The 24,757-nt window shown below is 40.4% G+C and overlaps 1 long non-coding RNA gene across 1 annotated transcript in view; it reads left to right on the top strand.

Annotated features, from left to right (window-relative positions):
- Positions 1 to 2,498: 2,498 nt before the first annotated feature.
- Positions 2,499 to 24,757, top strand: part of LOC144092869 (uncharacterized) — a 99,622-nt gene continuing 77,363 nt past the window's right edge. The window contains exon 1 of the long non-coding RNA XR_013306164.1: positions 2,499 to 2,582. This is a non-coding gene — a long non-coding RNA (uncharacterized LOC144092869). The remainder of the gene's footprint in view (positions 2,583 to 24,757) is intronic.

The following is a 24,757-nucleotide window of genomic DNA, read 5'->3' as shown; positions in this document are numbered from 1 at the left end:
TATGTGTATATATATGTATGTATATATATATATACATATATACATATATATACATATATATATATATATATATATATATATATATATATATATATATATACATATATATACATATATATACATATATACATATACACACATACACACACATTCACATACATATATAATAATAATAATAATAATAATAATAATAATAATGTGACTAACTCCGTGTCACCGCTGACTGAAAATACTTGAGATGGACTGAGATGCTTATATACTTATGTTTTTTAAGTACTTTGAGAAAAATAGCTGTCGTCTTCATTGTATTGTTTCACCACATAGTACACAAATAACAACAACAAAATAATCAGCAAATAAGATAAGTAGTCAAAGTGAGATCAGCACACACATAATGAATCAATACATAGTAATGATGAATAAATAATCAATAAATAGTCATGTATAAATAAATGGTCAATGTAATAAGTATCATAAGTAGTTGTAAACGTCTTGATTAGGCTTGCAAACAAATTCATTCTATAATTTGTCAACTAGTTTGAGTAGAAAATTATATTTTATAAGAGACTAAGCCGTACGTCTTTGATCACAGAAAAGACAGAAAATGTAGCAATAAAACAGTTAGCATCCCCGAAAATAAATGAATTTAAAAAAAAGTCCCATAAGGGCATATAGTCCAAGTAGGAGATATTCCAAACTTCTTCCAACCTGCTGGAAACAGTCCCAACCTGGGGGTGATAGATTGACAGCTCACTTACGGGAAAGGCCAGGGACCTTCAGGTAAACAGGACCATAAATGCATTAAATATGGACCGAAGGAAAACATGTCGGTGCGAGAGGAAGGGTAATGACGATGGCACTGTGGTTTCAACTGAGTCCATTAAAACCTGTGGCGTACACAGTTTTTTTTTCTTTCTTTCTGGGGCGGGGGTTCAGTTCTCAGCCAGACCCACTTGTGCGTAAGTGAAACCAATGTGAGTTGGCTATTTGGGTTCTAATTGTTTTTCCAAATTAGGGGATTACGTGAAGATTGTATCTGCATCTTCTTCATGAATGCCGCCATTTATAAATCCACTTCGCATTGGTAACGACATTAGCATCATTTTGCTAAAGCGCTTCGATTCCGAAATAATCCACGCGAAGCCAAATCCACGATCTCGGCCCCCCGTCATTCCTCCCCAACGTTAACCACCCGATTGGCGCTCCCCCGGCAAAATCCTCGCCACGTGGCGATGCGGTTTCGACAACCGAGTATCTGCCCCACGCCACCTCGCCCCCGATTGCCCGGCGACAAAAAAATGGAGACGGACAAATGAGATAATTGAAGTGACCGTAAAAGACCGGGAAGCAAATCCCGAAGCGGTCTGGCCTCTCCGAAGACAGGAAGGTCTATGTTGCCCAAAGAAAAAGAGCTGTAAAGTTTAGCCGCATAAATAAGAGGAAATTAATTTAATGCAGGGCGGGTGGTTTGGCGCCATGGAAAGAATACACAATTTAGAGGCTTGCGCCAAGCAGCCAAATGGACAAAATGAAGGTGATCAGTCATATTTTGCTGCTTTTTTGACATTAAGCATATGCTTTTTTTTCAGAGAGGTCAGCTAAGCAATTTAGACAAATTGGAGAAAATTGCTAAGGTAAACATAGGGAGAGGTCCCCTAATGTTTCTTTCACTGGCTTTTTCTTTCCCTCAGTCACTTTAAGACAATATTTTGTTTAGTAAATCCCTTACCTGAATTTTCTGTGACGGTACAGTGAGACAAAATGACTGCCAGGGCTATCGGGGGCAGGACTGTGTCACCCTCGGTCGGCTAAGCCAACCAAAACCAAGTTTTTTGCCTTGGTAAATAGTTTGGACTCAAAGCAATGTGTCTACGTGATACTTTTCAATTCATTGTCAACAGCAGGCTAAATTAGGGGAATATTTGAGAAGCTCTGCGGGATCAAATGTTTTTTTACCCCTAGTTTTCTCGTAATCGTACGTTTTCTCGATCAATTTGAAAGTCTTGTGTCGTCATCTTACAGCAACGGTGTCAAATTCGTGGCGTAAAATCCGGCGCCTGAGTTCCAAGGAGTCCTCGGTTTAAGGTCCTCAACCTACGATGTTTTGACTTTACGAAATTCGGGTCTCATCCACCGTTCTGGCTCCAACGCCGCAGTTTCTGCTTGCAAAAGTGCTTGTCTGTGTTTGTTTGTATTTTGAATTGAATTGAATTGAATGCTTTTATTGTCATTATACAAGTATAATGAGATTTAAATATCTGTGGTTAAATCAGTGGACCCTAAAATTAGCGCACTCGCACAATCAAGCTTTACAGCAGTTGACTCGATGTTTTTAACCGAAAAAACAAAACAAAACGCTGAACTCTGTCTATTTTGAACATGTTCAAAATTTTGAAATGAAACAGTCACCCGGACTTAAAATGGTTTCATCTATTTGTGTTACGTATGCCATTACAACACTAATAAGCAACGGTCTTCTGTCTTTTCAGATGGAAAACGGGAAAAAAATACCACGATTTGTCAACTCCAAGATGAGCATATTAACAAATCCCCAGCTAACAATCTACTTCTCACGACAAATGGTAAGTACTGCATCTTATTTTCATGTATTTTCCGTTGTTTACAGGAAGCATTTTGCCGTAAATTTCCACTTTTGATCGTGAAACCCGACTTAAGCAGAAATTCAAGGTAGGAACGTAACTCGAGTACTCCGTATAAATCCCAGGGTTGAAAAAAAAGTGACTTTTAGACCAAAACTTACCGTTATTGCAATGATCCTGTACACGGATGGACAAAGTACATTATTTGTAGCAAATCATTTTGCGTCCAATTGTAATTAGAATGTCTAAAAGAGTACACAGGATTACGTTTTACGTTACAACTACTTTACCGTCGTTAGCTTTTATGCGACTTCACATGGTGTCACCGCGTCTGTAACAGCTTGAGCGTGGCAGTTTTTGACAAGTTTCATGCTACTTTATTCGATTTATGTAGAATTAAAATGACGATGGCGACCGCACCTGCCCAGTCAAGGAATGAAACGCTAAGTGAGGAGTCCCTGAGTCTGTTTCACTTTGTTGTCATTTATTTATCTAATGACTCCTTGGGTTTAGACAGTGAGCTAGATTCTGTCCACTGCCGTATGCCTAAAAAAGCACGGCGCTGCCATAACACTAATCACCTAATTGCCCTGCCCTGCCTCATTAGAAAACAAGTCCAACTGGAAAATCGTCTTAAGTGGCTTAAATTAATGAGACTCTCATATTGGACGCTGAGTCATGAGAGGCGTGAGTCAAGGTGACGTCATCACGGGGGGAAATGCTTGCGACATAAACCGTCGTTGGGGATTGGAGGAGCCGGGAAGAGGCTGACCCGATGACCGGCGGTTCAAACGGGACGACTTCGTGGGTTTGGAGAGTTGCTGCTTAATGTATTTTTTTAAAAACTAAAAGCGTGCCATTGTTGAACCGTGGTTACATCGTAAAACTTTGGTTTTATGGTAGACGGAAATGTGGAAGTCGGCCAAAATTTCAGTCAGTTGGCTGGAAAATCCCAATTTTGGAGAACTGCGATGTCCGATTAACAGTCTATTTTTAACTTGTCATACACGGCACCCAACAAATTTGACAAGAAATGTGTCAAAGTGGCGGCCCGGGGGCCAAATCTGGCCCGCTGAATCATTTTGTGTGGACCGGGAAAGTAAATCATGAGTGCCAACTTTCTGTTTTAGGATCAAATTAAAATGAAGAGTATAGATCTATATTACATTTCCTGATTTTCCCCCTTTTAAATCGATAATTGTCATTTTTGAATCCATTTTTTTCTGTTTTTAGCTCAGAAATCATTTTGTAAAATCTAAAAATATATTCAAAAAAAGCTAAAATAAACATTGTTTTAGATCTATAAAAACGGAATATTCAGGGCTTTTAATCCAGTTCTTTTAATCCACTTATATAAAAAAATCTAGATATTATATTTAAAATGGTCCAGCCCACGTGAAATCAAGTTGACGTTAAAGCGGCCCGCGAACCAAACCGAGTCTGACACCCTTGGAATAGGCGCTACATTAACGACGCAACGATAATCCGCATCCCACTTCTGAGCATCATTCCGATAGTTTTTCCTCGTTCCGGTCCCCTCCTTAAGTGTCTGCCAAGACAGACGAGAGCGATCCGGGCATTCGATTTTGAGTCGAGGCCTTCCCACGTAATCCCCGTAAACCCTATAATATGCTCATTTGTAGCGGCTGAGTTCGCATACGTGGATTTAACCATAACAGGTCCATATTGAGCTTAGATTTTGGTTTTGGGATGCTGGTGGAGGGCTTGCTTAGGGGGGCCGGTTAGGTGAAACAGAGGTTATTTAATAAGACGGCTTGTTATTCCAAAAGGGAACCAAGTGGAACGTATAGGCTGTCATTGAGCAGGCACTGACAGCCTTGTGGACGGACACTTCATGTCTCTGCCCCGCGGGGGGAATGCTTAGACAACATGCATTTGAGTACATACATACTACGTACGAAAATACAGACATTCTGTGACGCACTTTGGGGGTTCACCAAATCTCGCAATTTGTCTTAAGCCCATATAGGGTTGAATCCGCTAAATACGGACTATCTAAAATCTTTCGTTTTGAATAATATATTTTGAATAAGCGACTAGTCTTTTTATTTCAGTGTTTGTGTGAATTGCTGGTCCCAGACCGGTCCCAGACTGGTCCTGGTCTTGCAAAATGTTGCCCTTTACGGTTTTATTTAACCATACAGTGAGAATCCATTCAACTACACTAGCCTGTGATGTCGTAGATAAAAATTAGAATGTATAATTTATGTTATCGTTTAGCCACCGTTAGATTGATGACACCATCGCTATACATCGTCAAAATCAACGAAAATACACACTCGTAACGCTACCAATTTTGTTCACTGGGCTTGCCAGAATGACTAAAAACTGAAAATAGTGTTGCTTTAACATTCAACCAGATCCTACTATATATCGCCAAAAACTATAGCCATTTTTTTTTTTAAAATTGTCAAGTACTTTTATCCAGGAAGCATAAACGAATCATTTCAAATTCCATTTTCTGCTGTTTCTTCGTCATAGTACTCAGAATTGTGCGTCTCTTCCCTCAGCACAAAAGCAAATGTTTTTTTCTCTAATTCGTATATTTGCCGAGGCAGAAACCAAAGCGTTTGAGTGTGTTAATTAACATCTGAAAAGTACTTCGCCGTGTCGCCGCACGTTGACGCCGGGTGCAAAACTCTGACCGCCGTCGTCGACGACGTTTCCCCACTCGGGGCCTTGCTTATTTAAATTGTGCTTTTTAATGGGAGTCAGATGTGATCCTGTTTACAATATACGCCGTCCAATTAGCCGGGAATAGCCAAACTGCCGAGGCCGTCGTTGCACTCTGAGTAGGCACTGGTGGCTTGTAACCTTTTACGCCCTTTTCATATCAGTGACCCTCTTCTCTTAAAGAAAAAATTGGCCGACCTGGAAAAAGCAAAACCTAAAGCAACTAACAAAGTACGGAAATAACGTTTGCTTTGACCATTTCACTTAATCTCACATCCTAGGGTAAAGTGATTAAAAATGATGCCATAACTAGCTATACATACGGTCCAAATAGTAACTAAAGGATCATATACTATGCAACATAGATGCAATTTAACTGTCAGTGGGAATAGTTCTCGTCATATTGTGGTTTGTAGGATTTTAGAAAATTCATTATTTGTCTTTTCCAAGCAATAATTAATTTTTACCACACGCTACTTAAGAAAAATGGCAAAAAATGGCCAAAAATTGCAAAAAAATGGGAAAAAATGGCAAAAAAAAAGAAAAAAAATGGGATAAAAGCCAAAAATGGCCAAAAATTGCAAAAAAGCCGGCATTTTAATTGGCTAAAATAGATGAGTGGTGTCCAAACTTTTTTCTTCGAGCGTTGCCTGTAAAAAAAATAATAAAATCTAAAGATGCAAGAGCCAACTTGGAATCTGATTATCTTAATTTAGTGTTAAAGCTGAAAAGTGCAGTGCAAAATGTATTTAAGCGTCTTGTGCAGGCAATATTTAATGATTTCTCCAATAACAACTGGGCCTGGGAGCCGTACTTTGGACTCCCTGAAATAGAGGATTGAGCCAAAATTAAATTCCAGGCAAGATAACAAGCTTAATAGTACTCAACTGGATCCAAACAAAAGTGATTTGTCTTAAACGGGCGTCCATTCTATGAGAATTAGGATAATTTAATGTCTGTAGAAATGTAAGTCATTTCCATATGAATGAATTTGTGGTTGAATGCGGTTCTCCCCGTCCCACTTACGCTGGTCTCCAGCCTTTTAATTCCCGAAGAACCACACATCTAAGGACCACCTGTGACCCGGCTCATGAATAGACCCCAAGGAAGAGAAAGCGGCGTCCCCGTTGTCCACTAGAATTGGTCTTTGTCCCAGACAAGGTCTCTTTCATCACGTGTCCAGCCTTGCTGTTTTATGAGTCTGTTTTCCACACGTGCAGAAAAAGAGCAGGCGATGACGGCCCCCCGATTCTACATGCGTGTCAGCCAGGTCAAAGTTCAGGGCTTGTAGGATGTTTGCTGAATGGAGCAGGAGAGGAACAGGAAGTGCCGGGGCTCAATGCCAGGGAGCGTCGGAAGCAACAATACGAGTGGAGAGAGGTTGACCTCACTCCTAAATAACGATAGAACCGATCGGGATCTGTCTCGGGCCGGAGAATACACGATAAAACGTGGTAAAAAAAAATGAATGGAAAAAATACATATATCACACTGGTGTATAAGTCGTATTTTTGGCTAGACAATTTTTTGGTTTGTTGGGAAACCAACAACAAACATAGGTTCAAGTGAAGAACAATATCTTAAATAGGCTTCTGTTAATAAAGTATCTATTTTGTAGATAACTATAGCCTAAAAAAAATAATGAAAAAAACATAACAGGCTGTCGGTCGCCAGATAGAAAATAAATAAATAAATAAAACGCACCTAAATTGCAAACCGTGCAAAAAGTGGGACTTATGTTACAAAAAATATGGTACTATTCGGACATACTATAGTATAGATCAGGGGTCCCTAAACCGGTCCTGGAGGGCCGCTGTGGGTGCAGGTTTTTGTTCCAACCGATCCAGCACAGACTCTTTAACCAATGAGATTTCTGCAGAATCCACTGATTGCACTTGTAGGACACCAGATTGGTGAAAAGGTGTCCATTTTCTGGGTTGAAATGAAAACTCGTACCCACTCCATATTGAGCTCCATATCACATTATTCGAATATCAAATAATAAAACTAATTATGAAAAAAATAAACTAAATAATGTTACTATTTGGACTGTATGTGTAGCTAGTTATCTCGTCCTTTTTAAGCACATTGTTTGTCTAAAATGTCTTTTACTGTGTCTGTATTCTCACCCTCTTGCTACTATGACAGCAAAATTTCTTGAATAGCTGATGAATAAAATTATCTAATCTAAAAAAAAAAAGCAAAACAAATCCACTTGTAATCCTCCACCGTGGTTTTTGCACATATTGTTTCCCTCTGACTCAGCGTCCAAACGAAGCGGCAATAGTGATCATCATGTTCAACGTAATTTTCTCTTCATTTCAAAAACTTTACATTACCGCGAATTATGGGATTAGAGAGCGTTTCCATTGCAAAGGCGCTTTCCCACGCACTGCCTTTTTTTCCTTTGGGCTTCAGGAAGTCCCGTGCCAAGCCACTACGCTGGTGGAAGCCATCACTTCCCATCACGACTAAACGTACACCCATCTATTTCCATAGGTGCATTCCCTCATTACCCTCCACTATATATTATATCTATAGCTTTGTGGCCTGATTGCAAGCGTAGTATTTGTGTCGCGCAGTATTTTTGCCCGCGGTCGACAGCCGCCATGACGGCGCGGTCGCGCGGTGGCTACGGCGAAAAGAAAAGCTCCAACGTCCCGCCAAAAGACACCCACACATTTCTTAAAGGGTGGCCTTTTTTGATGGAAGAGGCGTCCAGTCCAACTGAAGTTAGGAATAACACAATACAAGGCTTTATTGTCGGTTTTCCCTGGCGTTTGGTTTTTCCGTAATACCGTTGTTTTCATTTCATCGGGTGTCAAACGACAGGGTCGTGGGTTGGAATCGGCCCGCCGCCGGGATGCGGGTTGTTGTGTCTGATGGGAAATTTGTAGCTCGTTCACGCTCTGTATTCGGAATCGAATGCGTTTACTGTATTGTCCACGCTATAGGACGCATCGGATTTTTAAGGCGCACCTTTAATGAATGGTCTGTGTTAAAATTTGTTTTGTATGTAAGGCACAGGGTAGTAGTTGTGGTAGAAGTAGTCGTGGTAGAAGTAGCAGTAGGGGATTGTGTTATGCATCCACTAGGTGGCGCTGTAGTAGTAGTGGTTAGGAGCTGTCTTATACAAAAACTAGATGGCATTTTATACAATGATTGAGCAATTTGCATCCATATATAAGGCACATTAACATATAAGGTGCATTAACATATAAGGCGAACTGCCGGCTTACATAATATACATAATGCAGTAATTTGTTCAACACAGATGCCATAAAATCATAATTTTATAAATTGTGAGATCTAGTCCGTGCACTACTGCCAAAAACCTGCAGAAATTGGCCACCAAACCCAGAAATTCCCCCAAATCAATAAGAAATGTTCCCAAATTTAAAGGAAATGACCCTAAAATGACCTGAAAATTGACCCATTGACAACAAAAGATTTCCTGACGACAAGTTCACTTTTTTGGCCCCCCCAAAAAACAGGTCCGGCCCACCTGAACATGCCCCGCCCACCAAACTAAGTTTGGCATCCCTACTCTAATGTGGTTTTTTTTTTGACAACGCCATGCGATTGCAATGGCCACCACCCTCTGTCCAGGATTTGCCCGGGAATCTACCCCAGATCCCAAAACAATGAAAGTACAACGGAGAGAAGACTTGGCTCCGTAAACACACACTGTTTAAAATAAGGCCGACGCACACTCGCTCGCGCACACGCACGTTTGCACAAACTGTTTTATGTGGCCCGTAGTGGTCCGTAAAGGAATTCCGAACAGAACCACAAATGGACCAAGACACCCAGCCAGACGACATAAAACTCAAGCAAGTAGTTCCTGCTCTTTGACTTTGACTTCCTCTTCCACCGCTACTTTCTCATCATCTTCATCCGCAACGTTTTATGACCTTTTCTTTTTATTGTTATTTTCTCCCTCTCAATTCCCCGATCAGACTTTTCCAATATCCGTTTATTCCGTATCCTCGTCCTCCTACTTTTAAAATAGATAGAGTAAAATCTTGCAAACTACATTTCAGTGTCAATCACGTTCCCCTAAAAAGTTCATTTTTGGAGTATATATTTTTTTGTAGCCTTCGCACTGGCTTTAGCTGGAAAGTCATAACTGATGAATATTTTAGCAGCGCAATTAAATTTATATGACCCAGCTGGAAAGCGGTTTAAGAAAACAAATTTCTTTTTCAATAATAACATTACATTTGATGTAATTGTATTTATGTTTGACTCTTTTCTACTTGGCTTTGTATCAGGCACTTAAAAAAGTGAGCAAATTCAAACTTGTTTTCTTTTGGAAAGAATGTATTCCCAGCTGACAAATGACTGGCACAGTAAATACTTTTACAGCTGACAAGCTCTAAACAAACACGGACTATTGACGAAAATCAACACGTAAGTACACAAAACTCCTAACTTGACTTGACGACTGTTTGCTCAATACCCAGGATGCACTTTAGTATCCTCTTCCTCTGTTCCCCCCCCCTCATCTTTAATAAATATAGAGCCACACCATCCTCATCTCGTGGTAATTCGCCATCTATTAACAAAGTAACAAATAACTAGTGGTTTAATAGTACGGAAATTAGACAGATTTCGCAGAGGGGAGAGAGAGAGAGTCTTTTTGCATGGCAACGCGCTCGTAACCTAACATAAACCAATTTAAATTAACTTGGATTACATGCAGACACACTCAAAAATAAGTTGAATCTAACCTAACACTAAACTTAATTGTAATTTTGTTTGAAATTTTGATACCTTTCTTCTCCTGGGGGTGGCTTTATTGGCCCTGCCTCCACCCTGACTTTCAGATGCAACCTATCGAGGGTTATTTGCTTTTGTCTTCCCTTCAAAATATTCCCAAAATGATGCACACAAATGTCCTCACAATAGGATAACGCATGACCACTTTCCAACGAGAAGTAGTATATACTCCTCTCGTATTAGTGAACAAGTTCCGCCATTCGCACTGACTAACGGGGAAATAAACACTGAAAAAAATGCAACGCTCCGCCCAATGCTCGTAGAGACATTACAAAGAGGGAGTTGCGACGGGAAAGACATTGGCCATGATGTTCTTATGAGCGTATATCAAAATTTGTCTCGTATCTCAAGATAAATATTTACTCCAAATTTTACTTGTATCTCAAATTGCTCGTATGTCGAAGTATTACTGTATGTGTCATCGTTTATCTGCAACCTACACAAGTGACTAAAAATGGAAATTATCCCCCGGCTACAATCTTCCATATTTACATATATATATTCATTAACATGAATATCGATATGTTCATTAATATGTGCTGTCCCTTATTAAATTAATCAAATTAATTTAATATGACAGCAGTGAGTTTACATTGAAATGAGTATGCAGTATTTCAATGTTAAAAGAAAGAATACATGTACTACAGTATAGAGTATGTTTTTAGATTTGACGTGTATATTGCTTGACAGACAGTGCATAGAAATTATGGGATATACTTTCTATTTTTTTTCCTTCTGTACAAACCGACATTCGTTAAAGAGGATCACGTTATGCGGTCGGGTTTGTTTGCGCTCCAGTTTACGCACCAAACACGGTTGCCAGGCGAGGGGAGATGCAGATCAATACCGAACGCTGCTTTATGTTCATTCCCATGAGAATTCGGGTTGAGGGCGTGTCACGGTGACTTAGAGCTTTGCTTTGAAAAATGTGGCCGTGATTATGCGGGATTTTGTCTTTCTGCCAAACAACTCTGTGTCAAAGAACACCAAAAAAAAGTATGTCAAGTCGCCGGTTTTTTTGATACCCTCGTTTCTTAGCGATGGCCACTGCGTTTGGTTCTTGTTTTGCTGAAATGTCAGCAATTTCTCGGTTAATGATATCAACCTACGTGTGATGGAGCGGAATTTTCCAGCTTTCCATTCACCACCGGGAATAGTTTTGCATATGAAATGAGAGGCTTTTACCTTCAATCTTGATGTCATGTCCAAAGTTGCCAAAGTGAGTGTGGCACCTGCTGGAAAATAACATTTACAAATTCCATTCCAATGCCGACTCCATTGAAACAACAAAACGCAGAATTCACGACATAATGTGGGCTAATTTTTGCATCTATTTAATAACGGAGTTCACATGGACTTTAAAAATAAAATGACAAACACAATTCCGCTATCCAAAACGTTATTTCATTAGTACTTTTTTAATCTCGTCTATGGAAATACTCCTGCTAAATTTATATAGAAATAATCATACCTGTCGTCGGCCTAATTTACAAACACAAAAATATATTCTATTACTTGTTATCTATGTCCCCAAATAGATCGCGCCCTTGGCGGAGGCCCGCATTGCCCATAGCAAAAACCGACAATACAAAAAACAAACAAAAATAATTGCTTTGGTTTCTTAGAAGAGGCAATCCCACTGAGATGGTCTAATAACGACTAATCCTGGGTTGATGATGGCCGCCTGCAAGTTGGCTCAACGATCCACGCCACGGCTTTTTACCGCTTTTTGTAATAGCCCAGATTCCGACCGCACTTGGGTAAACTTTAAAGGAAATGTGAAGCAACGGTCCATTGCACTTGAATCGGAACGGGAAATGTGAGACACTCGAAGAGCTCCACTCCAGTCGTCGTCCTTCCTTTTCGTATTTTGAGACCGAAAAAATGAATATACTATTTACTTATTGTTGATTTAATCCGATTCCAAGCGTCATTAATGTGAGTTGGACAGGTATCGGCTTTAATCCGGCCGCGTGTTCTCGAAACAAATCACGTGCACATGTTACAAAGACCCGACTGAATCCACCACTCAACCCACGCCATTTTTCCAGTGGTTTTTGGCCTTGGCAGACCTTTACCAACTCCAGCACTTCTCTCCAGCCTGCGCCTAATACGAGAAGGTGATGTGCATAATTTGTTCTCCGCGTATTGCTTCGAATGTGAAATATAAACACGGCAAAAACGACAAGCTCGCCGCCCTCCAAACCACTTAGAACAACATCTCAATTTAAGCGTTCTGGACGCTTGCATCTGATTAGGACAAACTCAACATTTGGATTGCTTTTTCTCCATCTCTTATTTTGGCATGTCAAAATAGATGAAGGCTTTCCATAAACACCTTAAAGAAATAGAGGGAAAATTCACTTGCGGGGGGAAAGGAAATACACGGAAAGCAAAGATTTGGGATAACCAGTTCGACCCGATTGGTCAAAACTTATTTTCGATAACGACATTATCGGATTGAGTTTTTGTTCGTAGCTCCCGACTCGACGGATTTCCGCCAGTAGGTAAAACGACGAAAAAAAGGAATGACTTCATGCTAATTTGAGATCGAGAGACGAAAAAAAATCCGACGTTATCCAACACGCGCTGCCAATCCGATGCTCGATTAGCATTCGATTTTGTGGGCTTTTCAGTCGCGCTGCACATCGTAGCGAAAGAATAACCCAAATACCTCAATGTCTGCTTCTGGTCCCTGTAAAAACATAGTTAGAGAGGGTAAATGTACGATGTGGTCAGCGAACTGCTCACAGACAAACACACACACACACACACACACACACACACACACACACACACATGCGTACAGTGTAATTGGATGGATCGGTGAAAAGTGGAATTTGATACAAGCCAAAGCCAATTTGAGGGGATGACAAGATATTGCGAGCAGCTGAGGCGGGTTAGAATGATTGTCAAATGTGTCTTACAAGTTTTTCTCACGAGGTTAAGCACCCCTGTTCAGTTGACTTTTGCTAGAAAACTGAGAAAAATTTGAACTCGAATTCGGGTTCAATCTGGCGTTGTTTATTGTTTCAAAGCAACTTCAAAGATTTGACTCGATTAAGTAAAAAAAGAAAGAAAAAAACTTTTAAAAAAAATTATAGAAACAACAATGATCCAATGCCTCTCGAATCTGACGAAAAAGACTTTGACTAAAGCTCCCAATAATTAGTTTTTTGTTTTTTAATTATTATTATTGAGACCAAGCGGAGAGGAATTATTTTAACTGTTCTTAAATTAGTTACAATTTTTAACAGGTTATATTTCAACATTATTTCTGTTTTTGTAAGCTTATAGCTGTAATATTTAATGAATACACTTCTTGATAATTGTACTTGTGTACTTGTATTTATGTATAGATGTGATATCGAAATCATAGAGATAATTACAATAAATTAATTATTATTATTTAAACCAAGCGGAGAGGAACTAGTTTAACTGCGACTACAGTACTTAAATTAGTTAAAAAACATTCTAACAAGTCTTTGTAAGCTTATAGCTGTAATATTTAATGAATACACTTCTTAATAACTGTACTTGTTTTTCGATTATCGCGATCATGTCTGGTCTACAATATCCTTGATATTCGAGGGATTACTGTATCCATCTTTTAATTGCCACTTTTCCTCCTTAATATATTTTGACCTTCAAATGTTTATCCCCGAAAATTTTTTGCAAAAACAGCGAGGTGAACTCAGATCAGGGAAGAGGTTCACGAACCTGGGGAGGCGTCGGAAAAACAAAGTAACGTTTGAGCGGAAAAGACGATGATGTGCTTCGCCTTCACTTAGCCTCACGTGGGCACTCTAGCGAATCCCAGGGGTCGCCGCCAAGGCCGGGGGTCAACGTTTCCCGGCATTTGCCCGTCATCCGGAGTCCCCCGCGCGTAAACCGTCACCCGCAAACTCCCCGAAGAGCTCGCAAAGGCAAACGGACGAGGACCGCGGCGCAGGTTGGAGATGTTTACTTTGCCCCGACCTGTCCGTAGCTACGCTAGTTACCATTTTGGAGATTGGGAGGAGAAATATTATCCCAAGCGAGCGGACCTGAAGCAAAAATAAACACAACAGGTTCGGGGTACACACACCATTGAAAGAAGCCCACCTCTGTCAAGTCCAAGAGTGAAGGGGGTCTGTGATTCGGCCTCGGCTCGGAAGGGATTTTCCCGCAAAGGGCCAAACGAAATACGAATTAACGTCATACTTAAAGCGATAAACTGCGACAATACTAATTGCAGTCGATGCCGTTTTCGTCTGCTACAATGACCGAGACACGAGATTGATTTGACCAAAAATGTGCTAAAAGAAAAAAATCCCGTACAAAATTTGTTATACGGATAAAAAAACGTATAAAATACGGGAAAATCGGATAAGTTGCCAGGTATGCCGTAATGCTCACAAAATAACTGTCCTAAGACCCGTCTTATTTCTCCACATTGAGTTTGAGGTGGGCTCACCTAAAATATGTTAACAATTTGGTAGGTTAGACAAGACGTACTTATTCATGATGACCTATTTTAGTGCGTTTTTTAATGCTCTTAAGAAAAAATAACACATTTAAAAGAATTTCCGTCAGCACCATGCAACCCAATTCGAAGAAAAGCTCGGAGAAGGACTTGACGCCAACACCTGAGGGGTGCAGGTCGCCAGTTCACGTGCATTAATCACATCTGTCCGGCTAATGGCGACAGCAACGTTCGAGACTCGGTTTGATCAGCTGAATCGTATGTGACTGTTGTCCAAGTTGTCTACGGTAATACCCAAAGAACATCGGGATGAGCTGTCACATTCCCAAGCCGACCTTTTCTCGAGAAGAAATGTTAAACATTTCAACCGTGGCATGAACTCAACTATACGATATAATTTAAAGATCACCTCAGACAAATATTATTCAATGTGGATAGCCTGACTGACTTATTACCGTCTTCATCTGAATTCTTCGCTATGTTTTACGAAGCTTTCCTTTCTAAAGAATTGCGATTTATACGCGAACGATGATAGTCGTTTCATTAACATGAAGTTTTCTTACGAGGGAAGCGATTCGTTCTTCATTAATGTTGGCTCGCGAAGTAGTTGGCGTGGGTTTTTAAGTCGCCAGTGCAGACGTAGCAACGCGCTAAAGTATGCTGCGGTCATCCGTTTCCATATTTTCAAATTATTGTTGGAATCCACGCCGTTGGCTGTACGGCTAAACAAGAACGAGCGCCGTGGTGATTGTGATCGGCTCAAAACGTTGAGAAGCCAGCTAAACTAGATGGCGCAATGGAGCCGGGCTCTAGACAATCGTGTAATTTGATCGTCTGTGAAGGCACCACTAATGCTAAAAGCTTCATATTGGTAATGGAGCAACATGTTCTGCTGTCCAGACATCTGGAGTCGGCCCATTGCTGCCAATGACAATGCCAAATGTTACCGCAGTGTAGTTTTAATACGCCCAAGTGCAGGTACCTGACTGGCTAGCCCGCAGTCCAGAAATTTGGTGTTGGAAAGTGTGTTGGAAAATAAAAAGTGAGCTAGACATTTTAACAGCAGATAAAAAAAATAAAATCATGCCGGTTAGAAAATGTTTAATACATTTGCCTGGGAGAAACCATTATACACTAAACTCCTTGTTATTAATCAAGTCGTTAATAGGAGAATTAGGTATGTTATGCTACAAAAAATTTCAGTTCCAATACCAGCGTTAGGTGAATATCACAGGTGGGATTTAATGGATGCAAAAAGTCCAAGTACGATGAGATTAAAGGTTGGATTCTGGGTACAAATCAATCGCATTCATAAATGGTTTATATTTCGACTACATTTTATCAAGTCCTAAAATAACACGTATACAGAAATCCCTCGAATATCGTGATTAATGTAGACCAGACATGACCACGATAAACGATAATCCGCGAAACAGCATCACCTTTATTATTATTACATTACTTGGATATGTTTTGTACAAGTCCAATTGTCAAAAAGTGTATATTTATTAAATATTACAGCTCTAAGCATATCAAAAGTCTGCAAGGCATTAATATCTAAATATAATGTATGTATATATATATATATATATATATATATATATATATATATATATATAAATGTACTCCCAGTGAAAATAATTCCTCTCCGCTTCATATAAATCCCCAAAAACAGTTTAATTGGAGTTTTAGTCTAAGTCCTTTATCTTCGTTTGGCCTGGTACTGTATAATCCTTTGTGCGTCTCGTTAGATAAGGTTTGCGTGAGTAATCAAAGTTTCCGACGTACAGAATTTTAGTTAATAAGGTCCTCTGTAGTTGTACAGAAATCCAATTTTATCTATATTAAAATACGTTGTATTGTTTATGAAAAATGTACTGCAGTCTTCTCAAAAAGTGTTCGGCAACCATTTGGAACTTTGCTAGTGATTAATGACCGCCCGAGCATGTCGGAGCGAAGCAAATGGCGTCCGCACATAAACATTAGCCCCGCCACGGCCTTTAGCCCGAAAGAAAAATTAAGGGGGACGGAGCATAATGGGTTAATTGCACCTCCAATCTTTGAGGCTAGCAAATGCAGAACCTTTTAATTATCTCAGTCCATCATTGGACACATTTTTATTATTTTCCACTCTCTGCTGGGCATTTCAGTGTCATGAAGGAAAATTGGGGGATAAGTGGGTTCATCCATCTCACTCCCTTATCCGACCTACCCTCCCATTATTGCTCACTGCGTGTAATTGGTGGACATCTCTCTTACATCTTGACGCCGGCTCTTCAAATGCGATGATTTTTAAATGTCGGTTTAATTCCGGGGTAGTCGTAGTATTGCTAAAAAGTTGGAGAACATTCCGTCTCGTAATGGCAGAAGTTGATGAAAGTATTCGTAGGAGAAAAAAAGTTGGTTGGCACTCTGCCTGGGATGACTCCCTCGAGGAAGTTGGCATCCGGCGCTTTTGGTTATCGTCTCCGTAAGCGTGTGTAGGTGTCAGATTGGAGACGGGGTCTCGGCGAGAAGCAGGAAGCGGCTCTTGTGCCCACCTCAGCACAAGAAACACAATGAAAACATTGAGCGCTGCTCTTCCAGATTGTTCTTGGCCACAGAAGCTCTGTAGGAGGAAACGCGAGCCGAGTACTATTTTGCGTCTACTCAAACGTATGGATTTTTACCATTTTTTTTGGTCCTCAACCCGTCTGCGGCCGAGACTTTGCCAAGGGTCTGATATTATGCAATTAAAAGTCCACTTATAGGTACTCCATTTTGTCTGCCCTGATCTTGACAAGGAAATGTTACTAATTGCCAACGTTTTACTATTGATACAGTCGGTAATGTTCAGGGACGGCGAGGGTTTTTTTGGCAGGGCGCAAAAGCCATGGCGTTGACGCTGGAAAAGCAGTTGGCCGCGATTCCAGTCTGCCGGGCCGGACCGCCGGGCCTTGTGCTGGGCAGCGTTGCGGTCGGACCGAGGTCCCACCAACGCCGTGATTAGTTTGCTTTAGCCGACCGCCGACCAGAAGAATCCGCGGGAGTTCCAGTAAGTGGAGCTCGAGACGCTGAGGCCAAGATTGCTCTTTTACTTCCCTCTTCTTGTCTTTCTCTCGCAAAAGCATCTCCGAACTTGCGCCAGTCTGAAATGTCCAACAAGGTTTTGGCGTTAATTATATTGCCACGGGAGCGGAATTGGATTGGAGTCATCCCTCCGCCATTTCAGAGTCTGGTCTTAGTTTTTCAGCCGAGTGAAGATATACTTGATTATTTTGATTAGACATCTTTAACACTTCGTGTAGTACAAAAACGATAATTATTGTTACTAGAACAAGTTATACCTTCATTTTCTGAACCGTAGATATGTCTATATAGTAAGTACATAGATATAATTTCTTTATCTTTTGCGTTGTCACATACTTGACCCTGTAATTCGACTTAATTCGAGTTAGTCTTTACTTCTTTTGCTAGCCCGATTGATGCTGCGATGATACAACGCAGAAATGACTGATTTTCAGTCGTGTGAAGATATACTGGATTATTTTGTTAAGACTTTGTGTAGTACAAAAAATGCTGATACACTAACGATAATTATTGTTACTACAGCAAGTTATACCTTCATTTTCTGAACCGTAGATATGTCTATATAGTAAGTACATAGATATAATTTCTTTGTCTTTTGCATTGTTACATACTTGACCCTGTAATTCTACTTCGGGTTATTCTTGCGCAATTTACTTATTTTGCAAGTTATACCTTAATTTTCTGAACCATAGATACATCTATAGAGTATGTACATAGATATAATTTCTTTGCTACATACTTGACCCTGTATTTCTACTTAATTCTAATTATTCTTGCACAATTTACTTGGCTTATTTTGTTAGCCCGATTGATGCCGCGATGCTACGACGCAGAAATGATTGATTACATTAGTATCACTTTTCTATCGCAACGCCGAGCGGTTCCCGACTCCATTTCACTTCGGACCAACACCTTATTATCGTCCGGTCGTCGTATTTGACGGGTTAATATAATGAATGCCTCTATAGAAAGTCATATTAGTCGTGTAAAACACCAGCCCTGAAAATGTAAGCATAATTCTACCCGGTGGTCACGACCATCCCAGTTAAGTCCAATTACGCTGGAGACATTCCCACTTTTCCCAGTGGCGATTCAAGCCCCGGGCCCCCGTTGCCCCCAGCCGCCCGCCTCGTAGGTAGCTTTGTCCGTCTGTTTGACAGCGTCGCCCCCGCCCGCCGACTTCGGGATTAACGAGAGCCAATGAAAGCATCTCGGCCCCCCCCGCCCTCCCACGTTTTTTTTCTCCTCCTGCCCAAGCCAAGTCCAAGCCAAGGCCGGCCATAGGACTCATTATTAAGAGCAATGGCCGGGACTTAGGCCCTGTCTGTACAAACATTCAGCAACGGAATGGCGAGGGGAAAGGGGGGGGACGGAGGGGGACGGAGGGGGACGGAGGGGGACGGCGGGGAAAGGGAAACGGGCCCGCGGGGGGATGAGGTTTCAATGAACGTCAGCCAGCGTCTGCTCTGTTTGGACTGCAAATTATTGCTGGCTGATGCTCTATTATTTTACAACCAAAGATTGCTGTCGCGAGGAAGGGGGCAGGGGGCGGGGGGGGCGTGTAAAATAAAAAAATAAAAAATGAGGGAGAATAAGCAACTGTGGAAATTCGACGGCTACATAAAATAAAGAGTTAGAGAATACTATAATCATCTTTGAAAATATTGCCGGAGCAGCTAAGAATAGTTTGGAGAGTGTAAAGTGGCTGTTGATAGTTCCCCAGGATAAATTCGTTTTTTTTTTTCTACCACTTTTCCTCGCGAGGCTCCCAGGGGTGCTGGAGCCAGGCTGGGGTTAACACTCTGGGTAGCTAGACAGTCGCAGGGGTCATAAGGCAAAGTAATCACTCATAGATAGGGACAATGTAGCGTACAGTTAGACTAGCGTGCATGGTTTCGGGAGCTGGGAAGAAACCGGAGTACCCGTGGAAAACCTACGCAAGCCCGGGAGAGAGCATGCATACTCCACACAGTGTGGAATCGAACCCACGACTCCAGAACTGTAGGCCGACGCGCTATTTTTTTTTAATTGTCGTGTACAAAGCTTATAATATCCAAAGCTTCATGGAAACATGATTAATAAACACATTTCATTACAAATATACACTTTATACACCGTGGATTGAATTTATTTGAAATGCAAGAGAGCATCCAAACTCCACAGAGTGTGGAATCGAACCCACGACTTTAGAACTGTGAGGCCGACGTGCTATTTTTTTTAATTGTCATGTACATAGCTTATAATAACCAAAGCTTCATGGAAACATAATTACAAAAATCTCATTGCCCTACAACGGATTAAAAAAACACATTTTATTAAAAATATGCACTTTATACACCGTGCATTGAATTTATTAGAATGATCCCCCGGAGAAGGAGCTCTCAAATTTGATTGCTAATCGCAATAAATCATAGTGACGCCTTTTTAACCGCCGCAGTCTATCGTCCACATGTGTGTGCGGTTACTTTTTTTAAGGCATTTGTTCGTGTCTTCTGTCGCCCTGTAAAAGTCATGTGGCTGACGCGGTCCAATAAAATGATCTTGGATTTGAATGTTTTCCTAACACATTTCGACTAATATTGAACACTTTTATGAAAAAAAATCGAGGTTCACCATTGCTGACAAAAAATGCAACTTTATATGGCCGGAGCAAAGTTGGTCTGCGTTATGGGCACTTTTTTGCACCTCTCAATTGAGGCAATAAATTGAGTCTGATGGCTAATTTTAGGTGAAACCCAATCCTTCAGGCTAACCTATGAGCCAGAAGGGACCATTTAATTGAAATATGTCTGGCAATGACGCGGGTAAGGGGGAAAAAAGCTGCTCCACTACTCGGGATGAAATAAAAATACTAATAATAGAATATTAATTTAGATTTAATCAACTCGGGGAGAACACTAAATGAGATGAGGCCATGTCTTTTTCAAGAAAATTAGCTAAAGTGGGACCCACACACCCAAATGTTGTATTATGAAGAGGACCCCAAAATGGGCTTTTAAAGCACTCTGGGCTGATGTTGCATTTTTTCAGTGTTTTTTTCCCGTTAGTCAGTGCGAATGGCGGAGCTTGTTCGCTAATACGAGAGGAGTATATACTACTTCGCGTTGGCAAGTGGTCGTGTGTTATCCTATTGTGAGGACATTTGTGTGCATCATTTTCAGAATATTTTGAAGGGAATACAAAAGCAAACAACCCTCGATAGGTGGTACACGGTCGATTGGTCGCCGGTCTTTTGGTCGCCCGGAAGGTTATTGATAATTACCATTTAAATCGATGCTCAAATTCCCTAAATACAAACTGCGAATGACTATTTAGTCATACTTAATGCCCTAGTAATTATTAGGCTAAAGAAAAGCTCCAAATTCCCCGGACTTTTATTGTTTTTTGTTGGAGAACTTGTTAAGACCCTGACTGAACTGACGGAGCTTCTTAAAGGGACTACGCATGTACATACAAACTCTTCTACACTCACACGTTGGGTCAGTGAAACTGCTCATGGCCATTGTTGGCTTTTATTCATGCGTAGACCGTGTTGTTTTACCTTGTTTTGTCGCCGGTCTTTTGGTCATCGGTCTTTTGGTCATCGGTCTTTTGGTTGCCGGTCTTGTGGTCGCCGGTCTTTTGGTCGCCTGTTGTCGCGGTCCGGGCGACCAAAAGAACGCGACCAAAAGACCGGCGACCAAAAGACCGGCGACCAATCGACCCGCAGACGCAATAGGTTGCATCTGAAAGTCAGGGTGGAGGTGGGGCCAGTAGAGCCAACCTGGGGGAGGAAAGGTATCAAAATTTAAAACAAAATTAGAATGAAGTTTAGTGTAAGGTTAGATTAAATTTATTTTTGAGTTTGTCTTCATCGTAATCCAAGTTCATTTCAATTTGTTTGTTATGTTACGAGCGTGTTGCCGTGCAAAAAGTCTCTCTCCTCTTCGCGAAATCCGTCTAATTTTAGTACTATTAAACACATTTTAGTACTATTAAACCACTAGTTATTTGTTACTTTGTTAATAGATGGCGAATTAGAACAAATAAAAATGTTTTTCCAATCCAATATCCTTACTCTAGCCATTATAGCAACCATTTAATGAACTTTTGTTTTTTCTCCGCGTGGTAATACTCAATACTCGGTTTAAAAAATAGTCATAAAATAGTCCGCCCCACACCGTTACATTACCGTATTAAAATACGGCAAGTACGCCAAGAGCCACATCGAAGACATCCAATCAGCGAGAGTTTCAATAAACGGCATGATATTTAATCATCGGGCGAGAAACGAGCGGACATCTCCAATCGTCTCCTGGAGTCGCAGAACGCGCTGAGAGGAAGTCGTGAACTCGCCGTTGAGGTTTGGTGACCGACCCGAGTGGGATACGGTTGCATGGCGTGCCAGCGCAATTAATGTATTATCTTACAGTATGAGATGAAAATCTTGCAACGGTTAGTCCAGACTATTTTGGCCACTCGCTGGGAGGATAAGTTACCACGACGACGTGGAGTTCGCTTACGCCCGCTATGCTACGGAAAGAGGGAAAATGCTGTACAAACAATGAAACAATTATCAGCTTCGACGTGTTAATGTGAGGGAAATTGAGCGCTGGAAAACAATTAGATGCGTACCGATTGCGACAGCAATATTCGGCGACGCTGTTAGACAGTTACAGAGTTTTTTAGTCTGAATCCGATGCTTTTATTTTGCCTAATATGCTTACGTTACAGCACAGGTGTCAAAGTGTCGGCCCAGGGGCCAAATCTGGCCCGCCGCATCATTTTGTGCGGCCCGAGAAAGTAAATCATGAGTGCCGACTTTCTGTTTTAGGATCAAATTCAAATGAAGAGTATAGATGTATATTAAATTTCCTGATCTTTCCCCTTTTAAATCAATAATTGTAATTTTTTAATCATGTTTTCTGTGTTTTTAGTTCAAAAATCAGTTTGTAAAATCTAAAAATATATTTAAAAATAGCTAAAATAAACTTTGTTTTAGATCTATAACAAAATGAGTATTCAGGGCCTTTAATCCAGTTCATTTAATCAATTTATAAAAAAATATTAAATATATAAATATTATATCTAAAATGGTCCGGCCTACATAAAATGGAGTTGACCTTAAAGCGGCCCGCGAACGAACGGGTCTGACACCCTTGTGTTACAGCTTATAATAAATAGCACTCGCGTGAAAACAAATGTATCAAAAATCAGTTACTCATTACTTGAGTATTCTTCTCACTTTATCCACTTGTTCAGATGACTTCATTTAATTTTTTATATTTATTTTTTGTTATTCTAACTTCTCGTACTACGTCTGGTCAACTCCACCATCCCATCCTGCTTCAGTACTTTACACGCAGAACTGTAAACTGAAAAAAAAAACTTAAAGGCCGCTGTGAAAACAGGAACATCAGTCCTACATTTATTCCAAATGGAATATAATATTGAATTGAATGCAATGCAATAATAAGATTTAAAGCGCCACCATGCATTTTTTCAGTGTTTTTCCCCCCAGTTGGTCAGTGCAGAATGGCGGAGCTTGCTCGCTAATACGAGAGGAGTATACTACTTCTCGTTGGCAAGTGGTCGTGCGTTATCCTATTGTGAGGACATTTGTGTGCTTCATTTTGGGAATATTTTGAAGGGAAAACAAAAGCAAACAACCCTCGATAGGTTGCATCTGAAAGTCAGGGTGGAGGCGGGGCCAATAGAGCCAAACCCAGGAGGGAAAGGTATCAAAATTACAATTAAGTTTAGTGCAAGGTTAGATTAAACTTATTTTTGAGTGTGTCTGCATCGTAATCCATTTTCATTTAAATTTATTTATGTTATGTTACGAGCGCGTTGCGCGCCACCTCAGCGTCCGTACCGTCGTGTCACCCGGCGGGGAAATACGATATGACAGTAATTATATTTTGCACACCTCTGCGGAGGAATCAAATGATGGCCAATCTCCTTTGGGTAAATATAAGCCCGGCAAAGCAAACAAGGAGAGTTGCGTGATTCTCCGGGCAAATATTGCTTCGGTAAAGAAATTAGCCGCCATCGAGTGTCGGTAATTGTTTTTTATTTTCTCCCTAAACATGTGTAATTGCATCCAGAGTGCCAATGTGTGCGCGTGAGGAGCAGCTGCCTCAGTGACGCACGGCTATTGTCGCTAGCGCGGGGTCAAGTGGTTTTTCGCTCGTGCCCGCGCCGCTTCGTGGGATGTTTAATGCCGCAAATGTTCGTCCTGGAAAGCCTTTTGAAAGAAAGGTATGTCGTGACATTGATTCCCGTCAATAAGTTAAAAGCAGTGACATTTTCATGAATTTGTGAATCAAAAAATTCTCACTTAGTCATTAAATGTTCGTGGCACTTATCTTAAGGGTCGTGGGGGTGCCGGGCGCTAAGTGGGGGACACACTGAAGTAGTTGTCAATCGCGACACAAACAACTATTAGCATTTACACTTAGACCTAAGGACAATTTAAAGTTGAGACCATACCTCACATGCTGCAAACCAGTTTTTTTATACCTTATTTGATTTTTATTGTATGTAAATCATTTTTAGGACTACTCTTATATGTGTGCACTCTACGGTGAAGCTTTAAATTTCATTAGATTAGATAACTTTATTGATCCCGTATTTGGGAAATTTCACTGTCATGGTAGCAAGAGGGTGAGAATACAGACAGAAAAAGACATTTTAGATGGCAATAAATAGGTAATTAGTTAATAAATACATGTATGTATATGTATATATATAAATATATTTCATCAACACACTTATTTATATATATATCTATATATTTATTTATTTGTATATTTATTTATTTATATATATTTATGTATTTATTTATCTATTTATTTATTAACTTATTTATTACCTATCTATTTATGTCTAAAATGTCTTTTGCTGTGTCTGTATTCTCACCCTCTTGCTACTGTGACAGTGAAATTTCCCGAATACGGAATGAATAAAGTTATCCAATCCAATAAAAAAATAACTAAATATTGTACTGGTAGAATGACAATAAAGGCATTCAATTCAAATTGAAATTGCCTCATGTGGCATATCAAATAGTTTCTAACAAATATACTACATCTATAGTATTTATTTGAGTTTGTTTCGCTTTCATATTGATTTTTTTTGGCGGGCGGCAGTTTCAACCACGCTTAAA

Source organism: Stigmatopora argus, chromosome 18 (genome assembly GCF_051989625.1).
Source record: "Stigmatopora argus isolate UIUO_Sarg chromosome 18, RoL_Sarg_1.0, whole genome shotgun sequence".
Taxonomy (NCBI): domain Eukaryota; kingdom Metazoa; phylum Chordata; class Actinopteri; order Syngnathiformes; family Syngnathidae; genus Stigmatopora; species Stigmatopora argus.
This window is presented reverse-complemented; position numbering and strand designations above follow the sequence as displayed.